The following is a 17,753-nucleotide window of genomic DNA, read 5'->3' on the forward strand; positions in this document are numbered from 1 at the left end:
AGAGATAATTGTGTCCTATCAGGGTGTGGAGAATGTCAGTGGAAATAACACTAATGGCTTTGTAAGTGTATACTGTGAGACGTTTATAAGACAAGATATTTAGTGGAATGTTGCTATAGATAGAGCAGGAAATGTTTAGGCAAATTAGTTTGGCAAGTGCAAGGCGAGTGATCATTATAGGAGGGTTCAGCTATAGCAATATAAACTGGGCAGAGGAAGCAACATGCATTACTAAGGGAACTGAATTTTGGATTTTTTGAGGGACAGCTGTCTTAGGCAACATGTGATGGAAGAAACACAGGGATGAGGTGTTTTGGATTTGGTCATAGCATCAGAGAATCTGATTGTGAATGAGATGTCATACTTGTCCACAGTTGGTTGTGACTGAGATGTCATATTGCCTCCCATTGATCATGTTCCTAATTTAGAGGGTAAATAAGCTTGTAAAGGTATCAAAGCAAAGGGAATTTATGTGGAATTATAAGGCAGGCAACTATCATAGACTTAGAAACCAGGTGCTGCAATAACTAGATGAGAGAATCTAAAGGAAGAGAGGTTAGTAGTGCACAGGTGATACTTAAGGAAAGATAAAGCTATTTGGAGTCAAATGGATGACAAGAGAAGTTAGAGGAATTACATGTGAAAAAGAAATTATGGAAGAGATGGAGAGAGGTAGAGAAGAGTTACATAAGGAATATAAGGCTCAGGCTAAGAAAGCAACTAATATTGTAAGGAGAGAAAAATTAGATAATGAGGGAGACTAGTGCTGCAACCCAAGGAGAATCCTAAAGAATTTTTTTTTTTGCAATGTGATAAGTAGGAGAAAAAATTATTTATCCTCTAAATTTTAGATCCTTATGTGCCATCACCCCATGATTCTATCTCCAACAATATATTCCCACCAAGAGTAAATTCCACATCCCATCTTTATTTTCCAAATTTTAAAACCTTGAAATGATATCCCCTACTCCTATGCCTGTTCACTCAGCCTATTCAAGCCTTCTTTCTTTCTCTGTGCTTGGTATTTTTTAGTTAAATTTTCATTGTAAGGCCACAATATCTGCTCTACTCCTTATAGTTCATCCCAACTTTGCATCATCTGCAAACAACTGAATATTCACATTCAAATCTTTCCCAACATCATTAATATACAGGTTAAATGACAATGGTCCTAAACATGCCACTGAGCCATACCACATATTGCTCCCCCATACATAACTTGTTGATACCTGTCAGACTGCCAATCTCCAATCCAGTGCACTAGTCTATTATCCAACCCCATCTGCTCTAGTTTGACTTTCAACTTGTCATGCAGTAATCTATCAAAAGCCTTTACAAAGTCTAAATATACTACTGTGTATCCATCTTCCTCATCCATTGTCACTGTCACCTTATTCTAATAAACTAAGCATATTACTAAAACATGACCTCCCATTAGCAAATCCATGCTGTCCATCAAAGATAATACCACTGTTGTCAAACCAATTCTGGATCTTGATTCTCAGTAGCCTCTCCAACACTTTTAACTGCAACACCTGACACACAGATTGGCCTGTAATTTGATGCTCGAGTTCTGTCACCTCCCTTAGGAAGTGGTACAATCTTGCCTTCCTTCCACTCCTTTGGAACTTGACCCAATGTAAGAGTCATATTAAACAAATATGAAAAGACAGATGTCAACTCCCTGGTACAGTCATTCAAAATATGTGGTAGTATAACATCAAATCTCACAGCCTTATTAACAAAGTTTGCTCACTTCTCCATATACATCTTGCTTACTCACAGTCAGTCTGTCCTCATCCATTGCTCTCAAACTCTCTGTGATATCATATTGACAAGGATGAATTACTCATTAAATATCTCGAAGGGCGAAAGGACTTATACAAGATGGATGGCCTGCATTTGAATGGACTTGGTGTGCGGAAACTGGAAAGAGTGTTGCTGAATGAAGTGAAAATGGATGTGCAAAACCAGGGAAACTAGAACTACCAAGGAGGGGGAGGGGAATGGATATGCAGACATCAGTGAGACAGATGAGTGTAAGAATGTATATAATGTACCCGAGCCAGCACTAGGGACAAAAAATGGGAATGGGTCATTTAGAATAACGTATCAATATAGGGGTGGGACTAAGGGATCACTGCATTTCATGTATACTAATGCCAGGAGTATTAGGAACAAGAAGGAAGAATTTTTGGCCTTGATTGGCTCTTCATGGCCACAGGTTATTGGCATTAGTGAAACATGGCTGACGGAAGAAGATATAGTTAGTGGGATAGAATGTGTAGGTTATAGTGTGTTTAGGAGGGACAGAGAGAATAAAATGGGGGGGGGGGGGGTATTATTGATGATAGCTGATGAACTGCAGCCAAGGAGAATTGAAGTTGTATCGCAGGATAGTGAAAGGAGTTCATTTGAGGCTATTTGGTGTGAGATTGAGACTGGCAGAATAAAATATACAGTTGGGTGCTGCTATAGACCAGGTGATGAAATAGATGGTGGAGATAGTATGCATAGGGAAATTGATGAAATGAGTGGAAGGAGGGTAATTATTATGGGGGATTTCAACTATGGTAACATTGATTGGAAGGAGGAGAGGACACATGTGAGGAAGGAAAAGGATTTTATTCAATTATTAAGGGATAACTATCTGAGAAAGCATGTAATTGAAAATACTAGGGGTGTGAGAGTGCTTGACCTGGTAATAGCATCTGAGTTTGACTGTAATGAATATGACCATGTTGCCACCTATTGGTGAGAGTGATCATAAGGTCTTAACCTGGGAGGTGGCTAAAGGTGTGGAATATTCGATTAAGACAGGGTATATGTGGAATTACCGTGCTGGCAAGTATGACAAGCTTAGGAGATTGCTTGGATCAGTGCCATGGCATGTACAACTGCAAGGGCTGGATGTCGATAGAGCATGGGAAGTGGTCAAGGAGCATTTACAGGAGGTAATGGCTGATTGTATACCTAGGGTCCGAATAGTAAAACAAGTAGGGGTTAAATGGATGAATAACACCATTAAGCTTGAGCTGCAAAAAAAGAAACAACTGTGAAGGGAATTTAAAGAAAGGGGTGACCTGCAGGCACACGAACGGTATAAAGTGCAGGCCAGAAAGGTAGCGAGTGTGGTAAAAAAAGCAAAAGCGGATTATGAAAGGAAACTAGCTTTGCAAGCAAAAGAGAATCCAAAACAGTTCTTTCAATATACTGCAAGCAAGAAAAAAACTGTACACGGTAAAATGATTTTAAGGAATGACAATGGTAAGGAGGTCACTGAATCAGTCGATATAGTGGAGTTACTGAGCGCACACTTTGCAAAAGCATATCATCCAGGTGGTGACATTGAAAAAATGAAGGAACCATTAGTTTATATGGGAATAGTGATGAATGAAGTGGAGGTGACTAGTCTATTACAGAACCTTAATGTGAACACATCTGTGGGATTGGATGGTATACCGGCACGGGTCTTGCGTGAAGCGGGTAAAGAATTATCATTGCCCTTGACCATGTTGTTTAATCTGAGTCTCAGGTCTGGCTTAGTCCCGAAGGTGTTGAAAGAGGGGAAAATAGTTTCACTGCATAAAGGAGGATCCAAGACTACGGTTGCAAATTACCGACCGATCAGCATATCAGAAGTCGTTGTCAAGGTCTTAGAGAAAGTAGTCAAGGGAAAAATACAGGAATGGATTGATGAAAACGAGATACTGTACAGGGGACAGCATGGCTTTGTGAAGGGTAGATCATGCTTCAGTAACTTGCTCAAGTTTTATAACAAGGTGACGGCTGAACTGGATAAGGGAAATGGGTTTACAGTGATACTGCTGGACCTGGCAAAGGCGTTTGACAGGATACCACATGGAATTCTAATCCGTAAACTACAACATACGGGAATGGATATAGGGTTGGTGAGATGGATAGGTGGGTGGTTGATGGAGAGACATCAAAGAGTAGTTTATTCAGGAGTAGAGTCCAAAAGACGGCCTGTGACTAGTGGAGGCCGCAGGGTTCTGTTCTTGGACCACTGCTGTTTAATCTGTTCATTAACGATATAGGGAAGGATCTAAGTGGAACAATTCATTTGTTCGCTGATGATGCAAAGTTGGGTAGGGCAATAGTGAATGCAGAAGATGTCAAAGTCTTGCAGGATGACTTAGATAGATTGGAGTTCTGGGCTAAGGAGAATGGATGTCAATTTAATGTGACAAAATGTAAGGTTATGCATTTTGGGGTGAAAAGATTAGCAGCAGTATACCACATTGGTGGAACTGTACTCCAAGAGATTGATGAGGCCAGGGACTTGGGAGTGTTGGTGGATAGGTAGATGAAGTTTAGGGGGCACACTGCAAAAGTAGCTAAATCAGCTCATCAACTTACTTGGTTGTTGAAAAATACCTTGACAAGCAGAGACAGGCAAGTTATTGTACCTCTGTACCGAGCCTTGATAAGATCTCATCTCGACTACTGTGCCCAGATTTGGTCACCTCGGTTCCTTCTTGACGGGGGGGAGGTGGAGAGGATCGAGAGGCGAGTGACTAAGATGATAACAGGTCTATGGAATGAACCATATGAGAACAGGTTGAAGATTTGTGGGTTGCAGAAACTAGTTGATAGGCGGAGGAGGGGAGATAAGATTGAGACATTCAAATTGCTAAAGGGATTCTATAGGATTAATTCAGAGGATATTTTTGAGATCAGGACTGGTGGTGGGAGAACTAGGGGACACCTATGGAAGCTGGGCAAGAGTGTGGTTAGCAGGGGTGTTAGAGCTGGGTTCTTTACTTTTAGAGTGGTAAATGAGTGGAATAAGCTGCCAGAGTCTGTTGTGGGTGCTATGACGGTGAACGAGTTCAAGACAAGGTATGATAGATACTGTGAGAATGTAATCACATAGTTGTGTGGACATGATGTTTAGGGCCTCCCTCGATGAGTCTAAGGACTCCTGGAGTCACCCGAAATAATAATAATAATCTCAGCTATATCCTCTGCATCAGTTGTACTTATACCATTTTTTCCAATCATTGTCATTCTACCATACTCATTCTTCTTTCTTTTCCTTTTTTTTTTTTTTTTTTTCTAGCTACATGAAAGAACTCCCTAGGATTATTTATTTTTTTTTTTACTTCAGTAGCTAACTTCTGCTCATAATACACTTTTGCTATCCTTACCGACCAAGTCAACCTTGTCTCTTCTTTGTACTTCTCATGAAATTGACACTTCTGACCCTTGGAATACATTTAGACATTGATCTCCTTTCCACCTAACTTCTCATTCCATGATGCCCTTGATACTAGGGCAAAAATTTTATATTAATAAAATTATACTTAAGGTAAATCCATTTTATGTTAATTTTTATTTAGAGGAGTAACATGGAAATTTTTAACTGTGTCTCCACTTTGTTTCCAGTTCTTTGACAGTGCTTTGTTGCACTGTGTTTTTGGTTAAAAAAAAAATAAGGACAAAATATGTTGATACAGAATATTATTTATGGTGGACATTGGAAATGCATTTTTCATGCATAGTAAAATTAGAGATGCTGGAATGATCTAATATTATTGTTAGTTGTTGATCTATGGATAGCTTTACTAGGCTATATTATATGTTGCCAGTTTCATGTTACACATGCAAAACTCCATATTATGGGAAAGGGGAGAAACACTGTTATTATACTGGAGAAGGTGGAAGACCATGCATCTTCCTAGCTCAAGTTCCTCTTTGCTCATCACATGTCATCACAGGATGATCTATATCTCATAGGTTTTAAAAAAGGTGCACGCCAAACCAGAAAATTCAGCAACTATTATCTGAAAAGATCCTTTTCAACCTGTCTTCAGTAATCACCCCCCCCCCCCCAAAAAAATGACATTTAGTCAATTTTTTTTCTAATCTCCCCTTAACAAAATTTAAAGAATATTGTGCCATTTTAATTCAGTGGTTTCTCTGTGTTTGGTGTTTTTTAGCTAAATTTTCATTGTTAGCTGTTAACCTGGCATTAGTAAGGTGAAGTGGGTTAAATAGCATAATTTTTGTCTCAAGTTGAATATTATTATTATTTCGGGCAACTCCAAGGAGTCGACAGACTCATCGAGGGAGGCCCTAACATCATGTCAAGAACAACTATTCAGCATCCACACGGTATCTATCATACTTTGCCTTGAACTCATTCACAGTCATGGCATCCACAACAGACTCTGGCAGCTTATTCCACTCATTCACCACTCTCCAAGTAAAAAAACCTAGCTCTAACACTCTTGCCCAGTTTCCACGGATGGACCCCTAGTCCTCCCACCAGTCCTGTTCTCAAAAATATCCTCTGAGTTAATCTTATAGAAACCCTTCCATAATTTTAATGTCTCAATCATATCACTCCTTTTCCGCCTATCATCCAATTTCTACAATCCACAAATCTTCAACCGGTTCTCATAAGGTTCATTCCATAGACCTGCTATCATCTTGGTCACTCGTCTCTGGATCCTCTCCACCTCCTCCCCATCAAGAAGAAACCCCTGGTGCCCATATCTGGGCACAGTAGTCAAGATGGGGTCTTATCAAGACTCAATACAGAGGAACAATAACTTGTTTGTTTCTGCTTATTAAAGTATTTTTCAGCAACCAAGTGATTTGATGAGCTGATTTAGCCACTTTTGCATTGTGCCCCCTAAACTTCAACTCCCTATCCACTAACACTCCCAAATCCCTGGCCTCGTCAATCTCCTGGAGTACAGTTCCACCAAGGTGATATATTGCTGCTAATCTTTTCACCCCAAAATGCATAACCTTACACTTTGCCACATTAAATCGACATCCATTTTCCTTAGCCCAATCCTTCAAACTATCCAAATCATCCTGCAAAATTTTGACATTCTGTGCATTCACTATTGCTCTAACCAGCTTTGTATCATCAGCAAACAAGTGAACACTTCCTCTCAGATCCTTTCCTATATCGTTAATGAACAAATTGAAAAGTAGTGGTCCAAGAACAGAACCCTGCGGCACACCACTAGTCACATGCCGTCTTTTGGACTCTAATCCTGAATAAACCACTCTCTGATATCTCTCCATCAACCACCCTCCTATCCATCTCACCAACCCTATATCCATCCTCATGCTGCAGTTAACTGATTACAATTCCATGTGGTATCCTGTCAAAGGCTTTAGCGAAGTCCAGTAGAATCACTGTAAACTCATTACCCTTATCCCATTCAGCCATCACTGTGTTATAAAACGTGAGTAAATTACTGAGGCATGATCTACCCTTCACAAAACCATGTTGTCCCATCATACAGTATCGCATTTTCATCTATCTAGTCCTGTATTCTTCTCTTGACTAATATCTCCAAGAACCTGAAAACGATTCCTGATATGCTAATCGGTCGGTAATTTACAACAGCAGTCTTGGAACCTCCTTTATGCAGTGGAACTATTTTCCCCTCTTTCCACTCCCCTCTGGACTAACCCAGACCAGAGACTCAAATTAAACAAAATGGTCAAGGGCACTGACAATTCTTTAGCCGTTCACGTACGACACGAGCTGGTATACCATCCAATCAGATGTATTGACAATGAGGTTTCATAATAGACTACTAACCTCCACTTCATTCACCACAGTTCCCGTATAATTTATTGGTTCATTCATTCCTGCAATGTCACCACCTGGATGATATATTCTTGCAAAGTGCTCGCTCAGTAATTCAACTATATCAACAGATTCAGTTACCTCCCTACCATCAGCATTCTTTAAAATCATTCTGCCATATACATTTTTTCTTTTACTTGCAACATATCGAAAAAACTGTTTGGGGATTCTCTTTAGCCTGCATGACTAATGTTCTTTCATAATCCGTTTTTGCTTTTCTTACCACACTTGTTATTGTTCTGGCCTGTGCTTTATACCGTTTATGTGCCTGCTGGTCACCTTTCTCCTTAAATTCCCTCCATAGTTGTTGTTTTTGCAGTTGAAGCTTAATGGTGTTATTCATCCATTTAACCCCTACTTGATTTATTATTCGGATTCTAGGTATACAGTCAGCCATTGCCTCATGCAAACACTTCCTAATCGCCTCCCATGCACTATCTACATCTAGCCTTTGCAGTTTTACATGCCATGGCACTGAACCAATCGAACTCCTAAGTAAGCTTATCATACTTACCAGCCAGATAATTCCACATGTACCTGTCTTAATTGTAAATTCTACACCTTTAGCCACCTCCCAAGTCAAGACCCTATGATCACGCTCACCAATTGGTTGCAAGGTGGTCATATTCGTTACAGCCAAATTCTCAGATGCAATTACTGTGTCAAGCACTCCCTTAATAATCACATAAAATCCAGTTTCTTCCTTCCAATCAGTGTTACTATAGTTGAAATCACCCATAATAATTACCCTCCTTCCACTCATTTCTTCTATTTGCTTATCCTTACTATCTCCACCATCTATTCCATCACCTGGTCTATAGCAGCACCCAACTGTATATTTTGTTCTGCTGGTTTCAGTCTCACACCAAATAGCCTCAAATGTGCTCTTTTCTTTATCCTGCAGTTCCACTTCTATTCTCCTTGGCTGTAGCTCATCAGCTATCATCAATAACACTCTTCCTCCATTTTATTCTCCCTGTCACTCCTGAACACACCCCTCACATTCAATCCCACTAGCTATATCATCTTCTGTCAGCCATGTTTCACTAATGCCAATAACCTGTGGCCTGGAAGTGCTAACCAAGGCCAATAATTCTTCTTTCTTGTTCCTAATACTTCTGGCATTAGTATACATGAATTACAGAAGCCCATTTATCCCATCCCTACCTTGATGCCTTATACTAACTATCCCATTCTGATTTGTAGTGTTTCGTACTCGCTTGGGCATATTACACACATTCATGCACTCAACTGTCTCCCTAAAGTCTGCATATCTACTCCCCCCCCTTTAATAAATGTAGTTTCCCTGAATCTGCACATCCACTTCCACTACATTAGACAACACCTTTTCGAGTCTCGGTACCAAATCCATTCAAATGTAAACCATTCAGCTTATATAAATCCTTTTGCCCATCGAACTCATTCAACACATCCACAAATTTCACACCACTCGTCCTGCATAATTCACGCATAAAATCATTTGCAATTATGGCCCTCCTTCTATACTCTTCACTATCATACCGAGGCAACAGACTCATCATCCTAACTCTCTTACTCCTCTCTTTTGCTACCTCAAGCAATTCCTTCACATCCTTACTTATAACCATTTTGTCTCCTTTCAAATCATTTGTACCTGCTACCACTATCAGTTCTTTCACCCGCTGCTTTTGCATTCTAATTGACTCTCTTACATCCTTAACGTTCACACCACGTTGGTACGATTTTGTTAAATTCTCAACTAACACACCTCTTACTAAGGAATCTCCATACAACACTTGCTCTTTCATTTTGTTTACACTCACTATCATACTTTTGCTGTTTATCAGTCGTCGCTACGCTCGGTAAACATTTTTGCCAACGCTCCAGCTGCCGATTTGCCCTGTGTATTGCTCTGCGTAATCGAGCAATCTCACTCATTGCATCAGTCTCATCATTTTTATTCTCCGATAGTTCATTCATTCCTTCTGTATGTTTATCTTCATTTTCACTTTTAACGCCACTCTCACAGATATCTGGTACTACTTTGCAAATATCACTATTTTCTAGATTCTCACTTTCAACAACGATACCACTCTCACGACCTGAAACACTCTTTAAATCCGCACATTCTTTACACTTTCTGCACACATTCACTCCACTATCGTTGTTTAACCAGACTCCAACCGCTCGCTTCAATGCGTACATTTCACAAACGGTACACTGAATCAAATCCTTTAAATTAAAATTTTTAGATAAAGATGGCAACCTGGACGCTATCGTTGTTGTATTCCTCTTTATCGGGGCCATGTGCACGATAATCGTATCTATCAATTTATTATTTAAAATACTCAGGAAACACCCAAATATCACCCAGACATGCTAAAATGCGAAAAGTAATCAGTACTATGTAAATACTATGCAAATTCACCAATTATTACTCAAAATGACATTTATCTGTTCAGGAGCTCTCTACAAACACTACACACCATGTAGCCCTCTAGTGGCTACCTTCGAGAAATATACGAGAAATAGAAATGCAGAAATTGATATATTAAAGGAATATATTACCTCAAGGGCTCACTTTAGTGAGTACGGGCATGGCGAACCCGAGGTACCAGATGCTGGACCATACCTTCATGTAATATATATCTGTTATATTATTCTGTAGACTGGTCCCCCCTCTTCTTTCTTTGCTTCTTTCTCCTTGCTCCTTCTCCCTGATGCTATTAGAGTATCCGAGGGCTATGGGTGAGTCTTTCCTATCTTGCTAAGTCATTTCGTCTTATGCAGCCACCGAAGGAGGCAAGCTAGCCTTAATAGGTGCCGGTCCCAAGCCCAGATAAATGCAAGGGTTGATGTCAGGAAGGGCATCCAGTCGGAAATCTTCAATGCCAGCTCAAACTATGATATGAGTCAAAGAGAAAATGATATAAGGGCTAGGGCGTACCCCTTAAGTGATGCGCAGCCACATCGTCCTACAGCTGCAAGAAGTGGACGAGGGCTACCGCATCAAGGGCGGGTGCGGTTAAAGAAGCGAGCCCAGCAGGTGGAGAGGATGTTGCGAGTGGGAACACTGAATGTTGAAAGCATGACTGGAAGGGGAAGAGAGGTGACAGACATGATGAGGAAGAGGAAGTTGGACATTTTATGTGTGCAGGAGACAAGGTGGAAGGGGGGAAAGGCAAAGGAACTGGGAGATGGATATAAATTGTTCTACTCTGGAGCGAATAACGAGGGAAGAAATGGTGTAAGAATTGTGGTGTGTGGCAGAATGAAGGGTGAAGTACTGGAAGTGGGTAGAAGGAACGACAGGATCATGCGAATGAAATTGGGTCTTGGAGAAGAGCAGGTGGTCGTATTATGTGTATATGCCCCACAAGTTAGTTGTACAGCAGAGGAGAAAGATGAGTGCTGGAATGTGTTAGATGAAGAAATGAGGGAATTGGAAGAAAATGAGATGGTGATTGTCGGAGGAGACTTGAACGGACACATAGGAAGACAGAATAGAGACTATGAAAGGGTGCATGGTGGCCATGGAGTGGGAATGATGAACCAGGAAGGAGAGAGGGTTGTGGACTTTGCAGTAGCGTTTGATCTGGCAATTGTGAACTCGTTTTTCTACAAGAGGGAAGAACATTTGATAACGTTTAGGAGTGGTTCACAAATTGACTATATTTTGACTAGAAGAAAACATCTTAAGGTTGTGACAAATTGTAAAGTAATTCCAACAGATCAAGTAGCACAGCAACACCGACTGCTGTGCTCAGACTTTAAAATAAGATCGAAGATAAGAACCTCTGGATGCCATGGGATGAAAATAATTAAGTGGTTTCGCTTAAAAGAGGAGAGTGTGAGGAATCGTTTTAGGGAGAGGGTGTTAGAGAGGATTTCAGATGGGCTGGAAAGTGTACAAGATTGGTGGAAACATAATTCAAAAGTAATCCTGAGCTGTGCAATCGAGGTGCTTGATAAGACATCTGGAAAGATTAGCGAGCAGAAGGAGGGTTGGTGGTGGAATAATAATGTACAAGTGGCAGTGATAGCTAAGAGGAAGGCAAAGCAGAAGTGGGATGAGTCAAGACCGGAAGAGGACAGAGAGGTGTACAGAGAGAGAAAGCAAGAAGCCAAGAGAGTTGTGGCACAGGCGAAGGCCATGGCATATCAAAATCTGTATGATCAATTAGAAACAAAGGAAGGACAGAGAAAAATTTACCAACTAGTGAAATGTAGAAATAAAGTAGCAAAGGACATCTTACATGTGAGGCAGATCAAAGACGCTGAAGGAAGAGTATTATGGAGGGATGTGGACATAAGAAACAGATGGAGAATATACTTTGATGCACTTTTGAGTGAGGAAAATGCAAGGACTCACAGAGAAGATGGGCAGCCTTCTGAGGGGATGGTGCAGAACATCAGTAGAGTGGAAGTGACGGAGGCCATGATGAGGAATGGAAAATCGGTGGGCCCCAACAGGATTCCAGTGGAGGCATGGAAGGCACTGGGGGAAGAGGGAATTGACCTGCTGTGGGACCTGTTCATGAAAGTTTGCCAACAGGAAAATATACCCGAGGAATGGAGGGAGAGTACTCTTGTCCCCATCTACAAGAGTAAAGGGGATGCACAAGACTGTAAAAATTACAGAGGAATAAAGTTGATGTCCCACACAATGAAAATCCTAGAAAGGGTTCTTGATGGTAGATTGAGGGAGGAGGTGGAGATTACAAAGGAACAATTTGGCTTCATGCCTGGTAGATCAACAACAGATGCTATCTTTGGGTTACGGCAGATGATGGAAAAGTATCAAGAGAAACAAAGGGAGCTACATCTGGCATTTATTGATCTGGAGAAAGCATACAACAGAGTGCCAAGGCAAGAAGTCTGGAGGTGTCCGAGGGAGAAGAAGGTGCTGGAGAAATATGTCAGGTTGTTGCGGGAAATGTACAGAAATGTGAAGACAAGTGTTCAGACCTGTCTGGGACAGACAGAAAGTTTTCAAGTAACAGTTGGCTTGCATCAAGGGTCAGCATTAAGTCCGTTTCTCTTTAATATTGTGATGGAGGTGGTTACAGAGGAGGTGAGAGAAGATGCAACTTGGACAGTGTTGTATGTAGATGACATCTTGCTGTGTGCAGATTCAAGAGAAGAAGCGGGAACTAAACTAGAAAGATGGAGAAAGTCTTGGAAGAGAGAGGCATGAGACTGAGCAGAAGTAAGACAGAGTATATGTGTTGCACAGTGGGCGGTGGACAGGAGACAGATCTGGAGCTGGAAGGAAATGTCATCAAGAAGGTGAGAGACTTTAGATACTTAGGTTCAACAGTGGAAGAAGATGGAGGAGCTGAGAAGGAAGTGGGATGCAGGATACAAGTGGGTTGGAGGAACTGGAGGGAGATGGCTGGAGTGTTATGCAATAAGAGGGTGCCGATCAATCTGAAAGGCAAAATCTATAGGAGAGTAGTGAGACCAGCTATGACATATGCTATAGAAACTGTGGCCCTGAGGAAAAATAACATCAGCAGGATGGAAGTAGCAGAGATGCTTAGGTGGATGTGCGGTGTGACCAGAAAGCACCGTCTGAGAAATGACTATGTCAGGGGAACAGTGAAAGTTACGAACTTAGGAGCGAAGATACAGAAGGCAAGGTTGAGATGGTTTGGTTATGTGATGAGGAGGGAGGACGAATATGTGGGAAGAATGGTCGTGCAGATGGATGTGCAAGGAAGGCGGAAGCGTGGGTGGCCAAAGAAGAGATGGAGGGAGCTGGTAGAAGAGGACTTGAGGATGAAGAACTTGGATGTGGTGACAGCCCAAGATAGGAAGGTGTGAAGGAGACTCATTATCAACAGTGACCTCACTTAATTGGGAGAAGCTGCAGAAGAAGAAGAAGAAAGGAAGACTGTTAGGCGCACAATTTTCTCATTCTTGTTGGATGACATATATCAAATATGGTGATTTAAAAAAAAAAAAAAAAAAAAAAAAGCTGTGCATCTTTATATAAGGAATATACATGCATATATGGTTGAAATGTATTCCATGAATATATTTCACCCATACATGGTGCTAATGTACTATGGTTGACCAGCCAACCTCTCATGTATAAAAAAAATTTTTTTTTTTTTAAATACAGCTTGCATCAAGAGGATATTCTGTTATTTATTTAGTTTTAAAAATTAAGTGTATATTTCCTCATTTGTTATTTATATCCATTATCTTTTATGTGGAAGCATTAAATTTTTGGCTGGTGTGATTCCTGTTTTTTCCCTGCCAAAATCTAATTTTTGTCCCCACAAAGAAACAGTTTTATTTCCTTCCAGAAGGTTATATCATCCCCAAGAAACATTGGTCTAGACCTTTCTGGGATTGCCAGTATCCTTTGCCCCTGTAGACGTTTGTATTTTGGACATATAAGAACTACCAATATCAGTTTGGAGTAATAGACCATGCTATGGATATCAATCACTGTATCCAATTGAACAAAACGTCCCTTTTATACAGGAACAGATATAATTCAGAGAGATTATTTCTAGAATCTGCCAGAGCATTACAACATTCACCAAATCTACAATTTCAGCTACTTAGCTTTAGCTAAAATATGGGAGACTTATCTTGAGAACTTCAGTAAGCTTCCATCATTGTAACCTTTCATGCCCTTTCTGTGTTTCTCCTCTTGTGGGCATGCCTACATGCATGCATTTAATTGTATTTCTTTGTGCCATGAAGATGGCTTGGTGACTAAAACATAATATTGGCATAATAATTTATTAGCGGGGTGCTTAAGGGTCAAAACTGTATAACTGAGAGGAGACCTCCACATAGCCTTTAAAGGAATGCGGAGAACCAACCAGTGCTGCTGAACTAATGTCCAATCCTCACCTTCTCGTGGTGCACTGTGTTGGGTATCTACCTGGATACTGAACGAACAAGGATGGGGTGGCAATTTGGGATTTAGCTGACCAAATTGTATTCTTATTGGCTTAAACCAATATATAAAATGATGGTACAACATGACAAAATTTCATGCCGGCTGGAGCATCGCCCGGTTAAACAAGGTCCCCATTGTTTTCGCTAGGTAACCAGGGCGAACATCGAAAAGTCAGCTACTGGAACAAATCTGAAAGCACACCCCAACTCAACATCGCCAATGTTAAATATCAGTACTATCAACATAAGAAGCTTGAATGGCAAAGAAATAGAACTAGCTGAGCAATTAGATAAGTACCAGATCAACATAATAGGGGTGACTGAAACAAAAAAGACAAAAATTGGTGAGATCTTTCTGAGCAATAAATACAAAATGTTATATTCAGGAAATGACAATCAAGGAAATGAAGGAGTAGCCATAACATTCAATACAAAATGCGAGGCTAATCTTCTTGAATGGCAGGCAGTCTCAAGTAGAGTGATGTGGGCTAATATCAGAATGGGGAATTGGACAATGAGACCTATTTGTGCCTATGGTCCCACAGAAGGTTCTACTACAGTAGAAGTGGAGGAATTTTTTGATGCTTCAGAAAAAGCAACTGACACAATGAAAAAGGAAAAGTTGGTCCTTGTTGGGGATCTAAATAGCAGAGTAGGAAATGATTGTGACATACAAAAATATTTTGGGAAAATTTGGAGAAAAGAGCAAAGCTAATAATAATAGCAAATACCTGTTAGATTTCTGCTCAGGACATGGACTGGTTATTACTATCACCATGTTCCAACATAAAAATGTGTACAAATTCACATGGAGAGAAGAGACAAGAAATAAGAAAAGTCTCATTGATTATGTTATTGTTGATAGTGATGTTTTTCTCCCTGGTGCAGGACACCAGAGTGTACAGAGGATTTGAAATTGGAAGTGATTACCGTTTAGTCTTGAGCAGGATAAAATTGAATTTCATATTGAAAAGAATAACATATAAGAAAGTTTTAAAGCAAATAAAAGTTGAACAGCTCTCAGAGGTGAATTGTAAACTTAAAATACACAAAGATTATTGAAGAAAAAATGAAAGAGTTTGAGAACAGGAACCAAACCTCGGAGATTCAGTGGCAAGTCTTGAAGAAAATCCTGATTGATTCAGCCAGGGAGGCATGGTGAGGTAGTCTGCAAGGATAGAAAAATAAGAACTCCATGCTGGACACAGGAAGATAAAGAGGCGGTGAAGGAAAAGAAGAAAGCATATCAAAAGTTCCTGTCAAATAAGTCAGCTTTTGCTCTTAGAGAATACAGAGACAAATGAAAGAAAGCGAAACACTGTGTAAAACTAGCTAAACAAAAGTCATGGGAGTACTTTGGCAAGAACATAGAAAATAAATATCAAGAAGGTGGTAAGATATTCTGGAGGTTGTTGAAGAAGCTTAGAAATGGAGGAAAGAGAGCTGTAAAATGAGTTAGAGATGATAAAGGTGACATGAAAACGGGAGGAAAAGATATCCTTGAAGTATGGAGTAATTACTTCGAAAAATTGCTAAATGAAACAAGCATCACTAGCACAGTGGTAAAAAACACTCGACAGGCATGCTGTCAGGAATATATATCCATACTTGAAGTAGAAAAAGCCATCAAATGTGGAAAGGCAACAGGAGTAGATGATATTCGACCAGAAATGCTGAAGTATGGTGGTATAAAAGTCTTACAGTGGCTGCACTGCATAGTTCAGAAAGCCTGGACAGAGGGACGAATTCCTGATGATTGGAGTAGAGCTCTAATAGTATCCATATATAAAAAGGGAAATAAAACTGAATGTGAGAATTACAGAGGTATTTCCCTACTGAGTGTTCCTGGCAAGATCTATGCAAGTATACTCGAGAAACGGTTGAGAAGAATTGTGGAAGAAAAGCTTGATGAAGAACAAGCTGAATTCAGGCCAAATACAGGCTGTCAGGATGAGATCTTCACTTTACGACATATAGTTGAGAAAGCATGGGAATATAACAAAGATCGGTATTGAAGTTTTGTTGATCTGGAAAAGGCATATGACAAGGTGCCAAAAGAGAAGCTGTTCAATATGCTACAGTTATGTGGTGTCAATGGGGCATTATATCAAGCGATACTTAGTCTTTATTTGAGTTGTAAGTCAGCAGTTAGAATTGAAGGAAGTACAGGAAGATGGTTTTATGTCAAATCTGATGTGAGACAAGGATGTACATTATCCCCTCTGTTATTTATTATCTATATGGATCACATTATGAAGGAAAGTGGCATTAAACATGATATCAGAATTGGAGATGTTAATGTCAGCTCTTTGCTTTATGCGGACGATGTTATACTTCTAAATAAATCCGCTACAAGTTTGCAAGATTCCCTGACTAAATTGAATAACTGTTGTAATAGATATGGTATGAAGGTCAGCATTAAAAAGACAAAGACAATGAAAATAGTTAGAATTGTTGAAAATGTCAACTGTGTTGTGAATGGGGAAACCTATGGAACAAGTAAAACATTTCAGCTACTTAGGCACGATTTTTAGTGAAGATGGTAAACTAAATATGGAATAGACAACAGAATCAACAAAGGTGGTATGGTAGGAAGTCAATTTAATAAATTCATATGGAATAAGAGAGAAATTAGTTGAATCACTAAATTAGCTATATACAAGACAGTGTTCAAACAGTTTTAACTTATGGATCTGAGAGCTGCGTCAGAAGTAAAACACTTGACCAAAGACTAGACACTGCATATATGAGAATCCTGAGAAAGGTTAGAGGCGTGAACAGATGGCATCAATGGCAATATCATATTAAAAACGAGGATATTAGGAAAGAACTTGACATTGTCAGCATCCAGGAATGCGTTAGCAGAGCTAATCTCAGGTCACTTAAAAATCAGAATAGGCGAGGAAAGATTAGCAAAACACGTGTTCTCTGCCAGGTTTGCAGGAAAACGACCCAGAGGAAGACCAAGATATAGGTGGATTGATATGGTATAAAGTGCCTTAGATGATAGAAATATAAGATCTGATAATGTTGCAGTCTTGACAAGTAACAGACTGATTTGGAGGAAAATTGTAGATAGTAAGTTAGTAATGATGTAAATTTTTCATGTAGTACTATCATATCCTGTACACCCCTTGAGGGTGCATGTCAGGAATTTGATGATGATGATGATAATTTATTAGCTAAATAAGTTTAGTAAGTAATTATCTCTAGA

The 17,753-nt window shown here is 39.9% G+C and overlaps 1 protein-coding gene across 2 annotated transcripts in view; it reads left to right on the top strand.

Annotated features, from left to right (window-relative positions):
- Window positions 1-17,753, top strand: part of LOC150094725 (E3 SUMO-protein ligase NSE2-like) — a 114,078-nt gene that overhangs the window by 60,938 nt on the left and 35,387 nt on the right. The gene's annotated exons all lie outside the window — the stretch shown is intronic.

Source organism: Typopeltis vanoorti, chromosome 21 (assembly GCF_054136105.1).
Source record: "Typopeltis vanoorti isolate ZY-2024b chromosome 21, IOZ_Tvanoo_1.0, whole genome shotgun sequence".
NCBI classification, from domain to species: domain Eukaryota; kingdom Metazoa; phylum Arthropoda; class Arachnida; order Uropygi; family Thelyphonidae; genus Typopeltis; species Typopeltis vanoorti.